This window comes from Rhinoderma darwinii, chromosome 1, assembly GCF_050947455.1.
Source record: "Rhinoderma darwinii isolate aRhiDar2 chromosome 1, aRhiDar2.hap1, whole genome shotgun sequence".
Lineage (NCBI taxonomy): Eukaryota > Metazoa > Chordata > Amphibia > Anura > Rhinodermatidae > Rhinoderma > Rhinoderma darwinii.
Genome location: NC_134687.1, coordinates 479135830 through 479148086, shown reverse-complemented (window position 1 = coordinate 479148086; position 12257 = coordinate 479135830). Strand labels below are relative to the sequence as shown.

Here is a 12257-nt window from a genome sequence, read left to right as displayed (position 1 = left end):
TGTTTGTCAGCGCTATTGAGGCGCTATTTTCGGACGTAATTCGGGGCAAAAACGCCAGAATTACGTCCGTAATTAGTGCGTGTGAACATACCCTTACTGTTTTATGGCCGTTATCGACTAACGCGATGCTTACTATCACGTTCCTATCCACTCAGTGAATCAGATCATCAAATTTCTGACAGAATTCAAGCGGTACTCTATAATCTCCAATTTCAGACTCTTCAGTTTGAAATTTCTATGTCCTCCCGAGTGTTCACCAAAATAATGTGAAGAAATGTCTCATTACGGAGATGGATATTCTTTTTGTTCCATATTTGGACGATTATTAGGAGTAGGGGAAACAAAGACCTGCGTTTAAAAGGGAAGTCAAATATATCTATCCTTTTAGATCTAGGCTGGATTATAAATGTAAAAAATTATAGAGAAAATTATAGAGCACCTCCTGTTTGACTCCCCCGCATCTGGAGAATCCTTAGAGTCAGAGGATGTCAAAAGGCTCACTGAGCGCCACTTCCTTCACCCCGTCCCTGCCTCTGAGAATAAGGAATACCCCCAAAGGAGATGCCGGGTGTGCAGTAAACATGGAAGGAGGAGAGATACCTGGTTTTACTGCCCCATGTGCCCTTCAAATCCAGGCCTGTGCAACTTCCCCTGTTTTGAGACCGATCACACCGTTTCTAATTATTGTTTTATATATAATTTAGGGAACACCAAAAAGGGTGGGGTGGGGGATTCATTTTAGGGAGTCAATTTCATTTATTCATATTTTTTGTTTCGTTTTTGGGCTTTCCAAGGGAGGGAGGGATTCTCACGGGGAGGTAGTAAATTATTTATTTCAGACTGTAAAACTAAATTTCCCCTTTTTTTGTTTTTTTTTTTAAATATTTCTTGGACAATTAAATCCTGGACATGATCACTCACAAATGAATTCTGTTTATTGTGCAGGAGCCCACATCTGTCTATTCAGAACATAGACCCCACAAGTGGTGTTGAAATAAAAAATAAATTTGGGCATTGCATTTATTAGTAGATAAATCCAACACCTGCGGCCCGTGCCGCCCCTGAATTAGTGGAAGTCGTGCATTTTAGCAATGATTACAAAAATAAATTGGGGATGTATTTCCTTTTTCGTATGACTATGTCCTGCCACATACAGCTGTTACATTCCTAATTCTGTACCGTGATATGGGCATGATATTTTTTTTTTTTTGGAGGATCTCTAATAATCGAGCTGTTCTTTATCAATACACCATGGGCTTTGTTACAGTTCTTCTGGAAATACTGACATAATTTTGGGGATTAGTGATCCTTTACTGTTCCTATAGATGGTTTTGGACACTGCCCCTTTATATATTCTGTAGGTGATTGGTTGTTTTGTGGACATAGCGGTTCCTACCTTGCCGGGCAGGGGCCTGTTATGGTGTACCGCGTCACTTGGCACATTCGTCCCTCATAAGGATTGATGGAGCCAAAGAGACGTTGTACAACCAGTCACTGAAAAAAACAAAAAACCTTGTCATGACAGCCCTGCAGGTGTTCTTCTATCTAGTGAACAGACTCGAGTTTGCAACATAGTTGGATACATTTTCCTCCATTTGTTTGAAGATATTGCCAGTCACTCCAGTATAGTTAATTTTTTCCTCTCTGACTGATTTTATATTAGGACAGAATTCTGTTCACAATGACATCATAATGGCACAGATGCGGGACAACTGCTTCTTCAGCAAGACCTAGTCGTAAGTACAGGCAAATACGTCTATAGCAATATGCATCCATTATGAATACACGGCTTCACTTCTCTTCTGTGCCGCACAAATTTATTAATGTGGCATATTTCTAACAAAATAACCTTCTACCACGTCTCCTCTATTTTATCTGGAAACGTAATAAGAATTTGAAGAAAACATTATATACCCATAGTGTCTGAAATAATAGCCATTATTTCCTCCGTTAAAATTTTTTGGGTCCGCATGCTCACTACACCACTAGATGAATACCTTTAGGGGTTTAGTTTGTAAAATGGGGTCATTTCTGCGTGGTTTTTTTTTTTTTGTTCAGGCAGCTCAATGCCTCTAAATGCATGTTATGGGGCCTAGAATTTATTCAATTGTGCCCTGAAAGCCAAAGGGTGCTCCCTCTCTTTTTGGCCCAGCCACACGTCTAATAAGCAGATTGGGGCAGCAACGGGAGTATTTTTGAAAACAGGAGAAACAGGGTGATAGATTTTGTGGTGTGTTTCTTCATTTTCATGTTCGCTTTACAAAGAAATAGGTCTTCAAACTGATACTTTTATGAAAAAAGTGAAATTTAAATTTTTTTCACCTGCTATGTATTAAATTTAGCAAAAAACTGTGGGGTCAAAATACTTAGTATACCCCTAGATAAATACTTTAAGGGGTCTAGTTTTCTAAATGGGGTCATTTGTGGGGGTTTCCATCATTCTGAGACCTATGAGCCTCTGAAAACCTGGCTTGGTGCAGGAAAACAAAATGTACTTGAAAAATTGAATAATAATTTTATAAATTTTGAAGTCTAAATTGCTGAAAATGTATTTTATTTTTTCAAAAGTGCTGCCAAAATAGAGTAAGGAGATGGAAATACATATTTAATGAAAAACATTGTACAGTATGTATACATATTTGACATATTGCAGTTAAAAATAGGGAAAAATGTTAATTTTTACAAAATTTCTTCAATTTTTATATTTTTTTATTAATTTCCGCAAATTGTATCAGGCTACTTTTACCACTAAAATAAAGTACAACATGTTACGAAAAAACAATGTCCGAATTACTTGGATAATCAAAACTTTCGCAGAGTTATTCTCTATTAACCCCTTCGCGCTCAGCGACTTAATATTCCGTCTCGCTAACCAATACGTTCGCGCTCAGCGACGGAATATTACGTCGCGGGAGTAACGGCCATTTTGGCCGTCCTCCCGACACATGCAGGAGCTGTGACAGCTGCTGTCTCGTACAGCAGCTCCTACAGCGGGGACCGATCGCTGTGTCCCTGCTGATTAACCCCTTAAAAGCCGTGTTCAATAGCGATCACAGCTTTTTAGGGGTTAAGCTACGATCGCCGGCCTGCTACACAATAGCGGACGGCGATTGTAACTATGGCAACCGGACACCAAACAATGGTGTCCGGCTATGCCATCGACGGAAGCCTAGTGGGTCCTGACGAAGTCAGGACCCACTATGCTTGCTGTCAGTGAGTAGCTGAGAGCTCTAATACACTGCACTACGCATGTAGAGCAGTGTATTAGAATAGCGATCAGGGCCTCCTGCCCTCAAGTCCCCTAGTGGGACAAAGTAATAAAGTTAAAAAAAGATGTGTAAAAATAAGAAAAGTAAAAATTCCCCCCCCCCCCTTTTCCCTTATCAGTCCTATATTATTAATAAAAATATATAAACAAATAAACTATACATAATTGGTATCGCCGCGTCCGTAACGGCCTGAACTCCAAAATTACTTCGTTATTTATCCTGCGCAGTGAACGCCGTAAAAAGAAAATAATAATAAACCGTACCAGAATCACAATTGTTTGGTCACTTCACCTCCCAAAAAATGGAATAAAAAGAGATCAAAAAGTCGCATGTGCCTAAAAATTGTGCTGATCGAAACTACAGTTCGTTACGCAAAAAATAAGTCCTCGCACGGCTTTCTTGATGGAAAAATAAAAAAGTTCTGGCTCTTAGAATAAGGTAACACAAAAAGTGAATGATTTTTTACAAAAAGTATTTTATTGTGCAAACGCCATAAGACATAAAAAAAACTACCGTGTTTCCCCGAAAGTAAGACAGTGTCTTACTTTCTTTTTATCCCCAAAAGCCCGACTATGTCTTACTTTCGGGGTATGTCTTATATTGTAAAAAAATTGTCGAATTTTTTTTTTTTTTTTTTCACAAACTTTATTTAACTGTTTTACATTTTTTTTTTTTAGTCCCACCAGGGGACTTCACTATGCGATGTGCCGATCGCATATATAATGCTTTGGTATACTTAGTATACCGAAGCATTATTGCCTGTCAGTGTAAAACTGACAGGCAACCTATTAGGTCATGCCTCCGGCATCGCCTAACAGGCAGATGCTGAAGGCAGACCTGGGGGTCTTTGTTAGACCCCCGGCTGTCATGGAAACCCGACGGCGACCCGCGATTTGTTTGCGGGGGCGCCGATCGGGTGACAGAGGGAGCTCCCCCCTCTGTCAAACACATTAAATGCCGCTGTCACTATTGACAGCGGCATTTAATGGGTTAAACTGCCGGAATCGGCGCGCGCTTCGATTCCGGCAGTTGCAGCAGGAGCAAGTGCAGGGGACGGCGCGGTGACGTATGGAGAGGGGGGCGGCGCGGAAGTGGGCAGGAGGCGGCAATACCCCCGTGTTTCCCCGAAAGTAAGACATATGTCTTACTTTCGGGGTACGGCTTATATTAGCCGACCCCCCTGAAACCCCCGATACGTCTTACAATCGGGGGTGTCTTACTATCGGGGAAACACGGTATAAACATCTGGTATCGCTGTAATCGTATCGCCCCGCAGAATAAAGTGAATGTCCTTTATAGCGCCCGGTGAACGCTGTAAAAAAAGCAATAGTAGAATTGCTGTTTTTTAGTCACCACGCCACCCAAAAATAGAATAGAAACTGATCAAAAAGTCGCATGCACCCCATGAAAACAGCAATGGATTTCTCAAGGGGTCTAGTTTCCAAAATGGGGTCACTTTTTCACTCTTCAAACCGGACACGGTGCCTAATAAAAAAGGAGAGAAAAGCAAATTGTGACCCTGGGTAGTCAGCAGGTGCAATATATATAGTCAAAAGAAGGAATGCCTGCAGGCAAACAGAACCCTTTTCCTGACTACCCAATTTAGGAATAGAAAATAAATTGTTAACACTTTTACATTTTTATTAGGCTACGTATAGCAAAAAACAGACCACATATATGGTTTAAAATTATCACTGCCAAATGCCGATGTGAAGTGGATTCAACAGCTGGCGGAGCCCAGCATGATGTGCAAAGCAGGATCCTGCCTTAGCCGATCACACTGCTTTGAGTATCCGGGCATAGCCTGGGACCATATAGCATTGCTTCGTGACTGTCCTGTTGGTGTCAGTCAGCATTTACCTTTAGCTGTTGCACATCATGCTGGGCTCCGCCAGCTGTTGAATCCACTTCACATCGGCATTTGGCAGTGATAATTTTAAACCATATATGTGGTCTGTTTTTTGCTATACGTAGCCTAATAAAAATGTAAAAGTGTTAACAATTTATTTTCTATTCCTAAATTGGGTAGTCAGGAAAAGGGTTCTGTTTGCCTGCAGGCATTCCTTCTTTTGACTAATAAAAAAGGAGGGCTCAAAATCCACTAGGTGCTCCTTTGCTTGTGAGGCCGGTGCTTCAGTCCATTACCGCACTAGGGCCACATGTGGGATATTTCTCAAAACTGCAGAATCTGGGCAATAAGTATTGAGTTGCATTTCTCGGGTAAAACCTTTTGTGTTATAGGAAAAAATTGTATAAAAAGGATTTTCTGACAAAAATAAATAAATATGTAAATGTCACCTCTACTTTGCTCTAAATTCCTGTGAAACACCTAAAGGGTTCATAAACTTTCTAAATGCGGTTGTGAATACTTTGAGGGGTCTAGTTTCTTAAATGGGGTGTTTCATAGGGTTTTCTAATATATAGGCCACTCAAAGCAACTTCAGAACTGAGCTGGAACCTAAAAAAATAAATTAGGCAATACTTTGCTTCTTACATTATACTGATAATGAGCCGTGCCCACCCCGAGATGACCCCAGTTTTGACCGTTTGTATAAACGGAGACCCCTATTAGACCATTTCAGTGCCCGGTTTTGCCAAGCATTCACCACCGAGACGTGTATTTCTATTGATGAGTCCCTGGTACATTTTAAAGGGAGGGTTCAATTCCGCGAGTACCTACCGGGTAAGAGGGCAAGGCATGGCATGAAGATGTATAAGCTATGTGAGAGTGCATCAGGGTATACCTACAAATTTAGGATATATAAAGAGAAGGATAGCAGTTTTCAGCACCCAGAATGCCCCCCCCCCCCCCCTTACTGGGAGTTAATGCAAAAATTGTGTGGGATTTGGTGCACCCACTGCTGGACCAGGGTTACCACCTCTACCTGGATAATTTTTATACCAGCGTCCCACTCTCCAACTGCCTCACTTACAGGCCTGCAGCATGCAGCACTGCTAGAAGAAATCTGAGACGCCTCCCTAAGACTCTGCTTGGGCAAACACTCAGAAGGGGTGAGAGCAGGGCACATTCTAGCAGCAACATATTGTGTGTCAAGTACAAGGACAAGAGAGATGCCACACCAGTACCCATGTACCTGTACGAGGTACCAGTACAGAAACTCCCAAACCAGACTGCCTCCTGGACTACAATAGGTACATGGGAGGGGTGGACTTGTCAGATCAAGTCCTGAAGCCCTACAGCGCCATGGGGTGTGGTATAAGAAGCTGGCCGTGCACATCATACCGATGGCTTTGTGCAATGTGTACGTGCTACGTCGATGTACAGGCCAGATGGGAACTTTCCTGGAATTTCAAGAGGTGATTATCAAGAACCTAATCTTTAGGGACCAAGAAGGGGGGGGGCACCCAGTACTTCTGGAAGCGAGGCCATACACATCGTAGAAGGGCAACACTTTCCAGGAGAAGTTCCCCAAACTGGAAAGAAGGGAAAAAGTCAAAAGAGGTGCAAAGTCTGCTATAAGAGGGGGATAAGGGAGGACACAATATATCAATGTGACACGTGTCCTGAAAAACCAGAGCTCTGTATGAAAGTGTTTTAAAATGTATCATACATCCCTTGGTTTATAATTTACCCCAATTTTACTTACCCTGATGTACTCCGCACAGCTTATCCCCCCTCGTCTTTCCCCTCTGAGCCCTGCTGCGTGCCCAGGCAACTGATAAGAGCCACATCTAGGGTATTGCCGTACCCAGGAGAACCCACATTACAGTTTATGGGGTGTAGGTCTCCGGTCAAAATGCTCACTACACCTCTAGATGAATGCCTTAAGGGTGTAGTTTTTAAAACGGGGTCACTTCTTGCGGGTTTCAACTGTACTGGTAAGTCGGGCTTCTGCATACATGACTTCGCACCAGAAAACCCCCAGTAGGCCAAATGGTGGTCCTTTTCGTTCTGAGCCCTCCCATGGGCCCAAACGGCAGTTTATCACCACAAATGGGGTATTGCTGCACTCAGGACAAATTGTGCAACAGAATGGGGTATTTTATTTTTTGTGAAAATAAGAAATTTTCAGCCAAAACTACATATTATTGGAAAAAATTTATTTTGTTTTAATTCCCAGCCCAATTCAAAGAAGTACTGTGAAAAAACTATGGGGTCAAAATGGTCACAACACCCATAAATGATTTCCTTGAGGGATATAGTTTCCAAAATGGGGTCATTTCTGGTTGGTTTCCATTGCTTTGATACCTCTGGGGCTCTGCAAATGCGACATGGCACCCGAAAACCAATCCAGCAAAATCTGGACTCCAAAGAAACAAATAGCGCTCCTTTCCTTCTGAGCCCTCCCATGGGCCCAAACAGCAGTTTATCACCACAAATTAGGTATTGCCACACTCAGGACTAATTGGGCAACAAAATGGAGTATTTTATTTCTTGTGAAAATAAGAAATTTTGATTAAAAATTACATCTTATTGGAAAAAATGACTTTTTTCATTTCACAGCCCAATTCAAATAGGTGCTGTGAAAAAACTGTGCTGTCAAAATGGTAACAACAACCATAAATGAATTCCATTAGGGGTGCAGTTTCCAAAATGGGGTCACCATAGGGGGATTCCTACTGTTTTGGCACCTCTTCAAACCTGGCATGCTGCCAAAAATATATTCTAATAAAAAAGAGGCCTCAAAATGCACTAGGTGCTTCTTTGCTTCTAGGGCTTGTGTTTTAGTGCACGAGTGCACTAGAGCCACATGTGGGACATTTCTAAAAACTGCAGAATATGGACAATTCATATTTAGTAGTGTTTCTTTGGTAAAAGCTTCTGTGTTACAGAATTTTTTTTTTAATAAAATTGAAATTCAGCAAGAAAAATGAAATTTGCAAATTTCACCTCCACTTTGCTTTAATTCCTGTGAAATGCCTGAAGGGTTAAAAAACTTTCTAAATCCTGTTTTGAATACTTTGAGGGGTCTCATTTTTAAAATGGTGTGTTTTATGGGGTTTCTAATACATAGGCCCCTCAAAGCCACTTCAGAACTGAAGAGGTACCTTAAAAAAGATTTTGCTGTTTATGTTCTAAGCCTTGTAACGTCCCAGAAAAATAAGAGTGTTCAAAAAACAATGCTAATCTAAAGTAGACATATGGGAAATGTGAACTAGTAACTATTTTGGGTGGTATAACCATCTGTTTTACAAGCAGATGCATTTTAAATTCTGAAAAATGCTATTTTTTTTCAACATTTTCTCTAAATTTTGCAATTTTTTTCACCAATAAACACTTAATATATCGACCAAATTTTACCACGAACATGAAGCCCAATGCGTCACGAGAAAATCTCAGAATCCCTTGGATAGGTTTAAGCATTCCGACGTTATTACCACATAAAGTGAAATATGTAGGATTTGAAAAATGGGCTCTGAGCCTTAAGGCCAAAACTAGGCTGCATCCTTAAGGGGTTAAAGTCAGACATACCAGATTTGACACATCTGGCTTCGTCATTAAGGGGTTAAGGAATATTTGAATAAAAGAAATTCCTTTTAACTCTGGAGTGCTGGATAATACTACTTTGTTTTCACTATTATTGTCTTGGGGCCAACGTGGATTCTGTGCACCCACCAGAAATTTGTTTATTATTGCCTGTGACTGCCGTCTTGACCCGGTGAGCTTTTTTTCTATATTATTATTTATATATAATTTTTTATTTGTTTTTAACATACCATACTTTGATAGGTAATCTCTCATTTCCTGGGATCCAAGTTCGAGAGAGAGGTGTATTTTACCCTTCATTAGTAACCATATTTAAACTTCATGTCTATCCTTCTCTCTGTAAACCTGACTCACATATATATATATATATATATATATATATATATATATATATATATTATATTTATTTATTTTTTCTTTAACCCTTTCAGGACCGAGCTCATTTTGGCCTTCAGAACCAGCCCCATTTTTTTCAAATCTGAGGTGTCAATTTTTGTGGTAATAACTCTGGAATGCTTTTGCCTATCCAAGCGATTTTGAGTGTTTTCCCGTGACATATTGTACTTTGTTAGTGAAAAAATTTGGTCAATAAATTCATTGCTTATTTGTGAAAAGCACCAACATTTTGAGAAAATGTGCAAAAATTATGATTTTTCTAATTTTTGAATGTATCTGCTTTTAAAACAGATAGTAATTAATTTGTGTGGTGTTACTATTTCACATATTCCATATGTCTACTTTATATTTGTATCGTTTTTTGAACATTTATTTTAGTTTTCTAGGACGTTAGAAGGCTTAGAACTTTAGCAGCAATTTCTCACATTTTCAAGAAAATTTCAAAAGGCTATTTTTACAGGGACCCAGTTCAGTTCTGAAGCGGCTTTGAGGGCCTTATTAACTAGATAGACCCCATAAATCACCCCATATTAAAAACTGCACCCCTCAAAGTATTCAAAACCGCATTCAGAAAGTTTCTTAAACCTTTAGGCGCTTCACAGGAATCACAGCAAAGTAGAGGGGAAATTGACAAATTTTATTCTTTTGCTGAAATTCAGTTGTAATACGTTTTTTTTCTGTAACACAAGTTTTACCAGAGAAACGCAACTCAATATTTATTGCCCAGATTCTGCAGTTTTTAGAAATATCCCAAATGTGGTTTAACCAAAAAGAAACCTCTATCACAGAAATTCGATTTATCAAATATAATTTATTTTATTTATTGCACATATTACAGACCTATAAAACAATAAAATCAACCAGGTGTCATACTATATTTAGTCCTTAACCATAGCTAGTGGTAACAATTCCTCACCGATAGCAATATACACATTGTACAGAGTGCAACTAGATATCGATTATGCTCATAGTATACCAGCATGCAAGGCACTTAAATGGTATAGCAGGCTGTTAATATCGCTACGTTGATCTGGTACAAAGTATCAAAGTCCCTATGAATACATACATGTGTTAATATTGCTACGTGATATAGTACAAGGTATCAAAAAATCCCTATGAGTACATACATGTGGAGATCAACATACCTGTAGAGGACATGATGGTTGGTGTATTAGACACCTGGAAACAGAGCACCTCGACACGCGTTTCGCAACCTTCAGGAGGTGTATAGTCTGCTGTGAGACACAGTTTAAATAATGTATCGAGGAGAGCGATGACCAATGGCGCATGCCGCACTGTACACCCCCCCCCCCCACGTCACCCCGTCGGCGTCATGACGTCTACCGCGTCATGCGATGTCAGTCACTGATCAGACAGCTTCCGGCCTGAAACAGGTGAGTGTCACAGCGCGCATGCGCACGATTGCTAACTGTCACATTATGTGCAGAATTTAATCTATAATGTAAATTTGACCAGCTAGTTCAAATACCATCATATCTCCAATGGCAACCTAAATAGATCCAAACCTTAGCGTTGAATTTATTATTAGTTTTACTAGCCGATGAAGTTGGACAAGTCCATTATCAAGAACAATAAGGAAATCCATCATTTTAAGACTGTATTACTCATTCAAATATCTTTATATATAATTTAGATTATTTATATATATATATATATATATATATATATATATATATATACTTTGCAAAAAATATTTCATAACACAGGAGTATATGTAGATCGTTCTAAAGATACCTGTATCCCTTCATCCACCTTAATGAATTATGATATGAAATTTGAACCATAAGTAAATAATGGAATACAGGAATAACACGAGAGAGCTATTCAATCCCCAGTAGCATATGTGACTAACCTCACACCACATCATGCCTAATTTGAACACGACGTGGGTGATGCCATTTGTTTATATAGTTACATACAAAAACTTCTACATTCAATGCAAAATAAAAAATGTGAAAAAATATATATATATGTGGGGGGAAAAAAAATGAATAAATAAATATATATATATATATATATATATATATATATATATATATATATTATCCCTAATAGTGAAAAAAATCCAAGGTGGGCATGTGATGACCCAAAGCGGAGGCATGTGAGAGTCGCACAAGGGACGGACACCCGGAACACCCACCGCGCGGGGCCCTTCGCCCAGGGATATGAACCTGGTCCCGACCACATGCAAGACCAACCATGCGATCGCCAAGAGTACAGCACATGCGAACCAAGGAATAGTAAAATTCCATATGTGTGAAATTATTAATATACATATGTGTATCAAGTGCAAGATTCAATATTATATATATTCTCCTATATCATAGAAAATATATATTTATAATAATAATTAATTAGTGAAAAACACAAAGTGACCCAAAATATATATATTAGATCAGGGGTCTCAAGCACGCGGCCTCTGTGGAATTCCCTGACATCGCTGACACGTTTCATCCCTGTTCGGGATTTCCTCAGAGCCATTTGGCAAATACAATAGAGTACGGTGTATTTATAGTGTCAACCTTAATAGGGACAAATCTATTAATTTGTTAACTCTAATTAAAAGTGCAATACCGGGTACCAAATTCCATATATATATTTCCCAAGTTATGTAAATTATCATTGTTCTTCCAAACCGTTAATGTGTAAGGGAAAATACAAAGCATTTATATTTTAATTAAAAATGCATATCAACAGAGTATAAATATTAAACCCTCTGATGATGATGGGTGATAAGCGATGTGTCTCCACAACACAAAAATAACCAAAAGAAAAGCGGAAAACATAATAATCCCTCTATCGAATTGTATTCATTTCTAATTATATAACTTCCGTTTTTAAAATAGGATATATATAGGGAGTCCATGGCTTGTCCCAGAGAAGACAGGGAATTGGTCCTATGCCTGAAAAGGCAGTGGGACCGGGTCCCCACCAACAATGGGGAGTGCCATAAATCAGAATCCCTCCAAGATTCCATATTTGTTAGGAAAATTGAAAAGGATTATTTTAAATGTCTATCTGTACTTGTCAGAAAATAAGTCCGTTTATGTAAATCACAGATTGAATCTTCATTGCTCGATGGCAGGGTCAATAATTGTACGATTTATCTCTCTTTTTATTTT

General features: G+C 39.3%; 1 protein-coding gene across 2 annotated transcripts in view; it reads left to right on the top strand.

The window, feature by feature from the left end:
• Positions 1-12257, top strand: part of B3GNT4 (UDP-GlcNAc:betaGal beta-1,3-N-acetylglucosaminyltransferase 4) — a 78359-nt gene that overhangs the window by 54684 nt on the left and 11418 nt on the right. Inside the window, exon 1 of one of the 2 annotated variants that reach the window (XM_075854685.1) lies at positions 1669-1736. The exons of the other annotated variant lie outside the window; for it this stretch is intronic. The gene's annotated coding sequence lies outside the window, so the exon portion shown is untranslated. Of the gene's footprint in view, positions 1-1668; positions 1737-12257 lie in introns of those variants that run through there. 2 annotated transcript variants of the gene reach the window in all.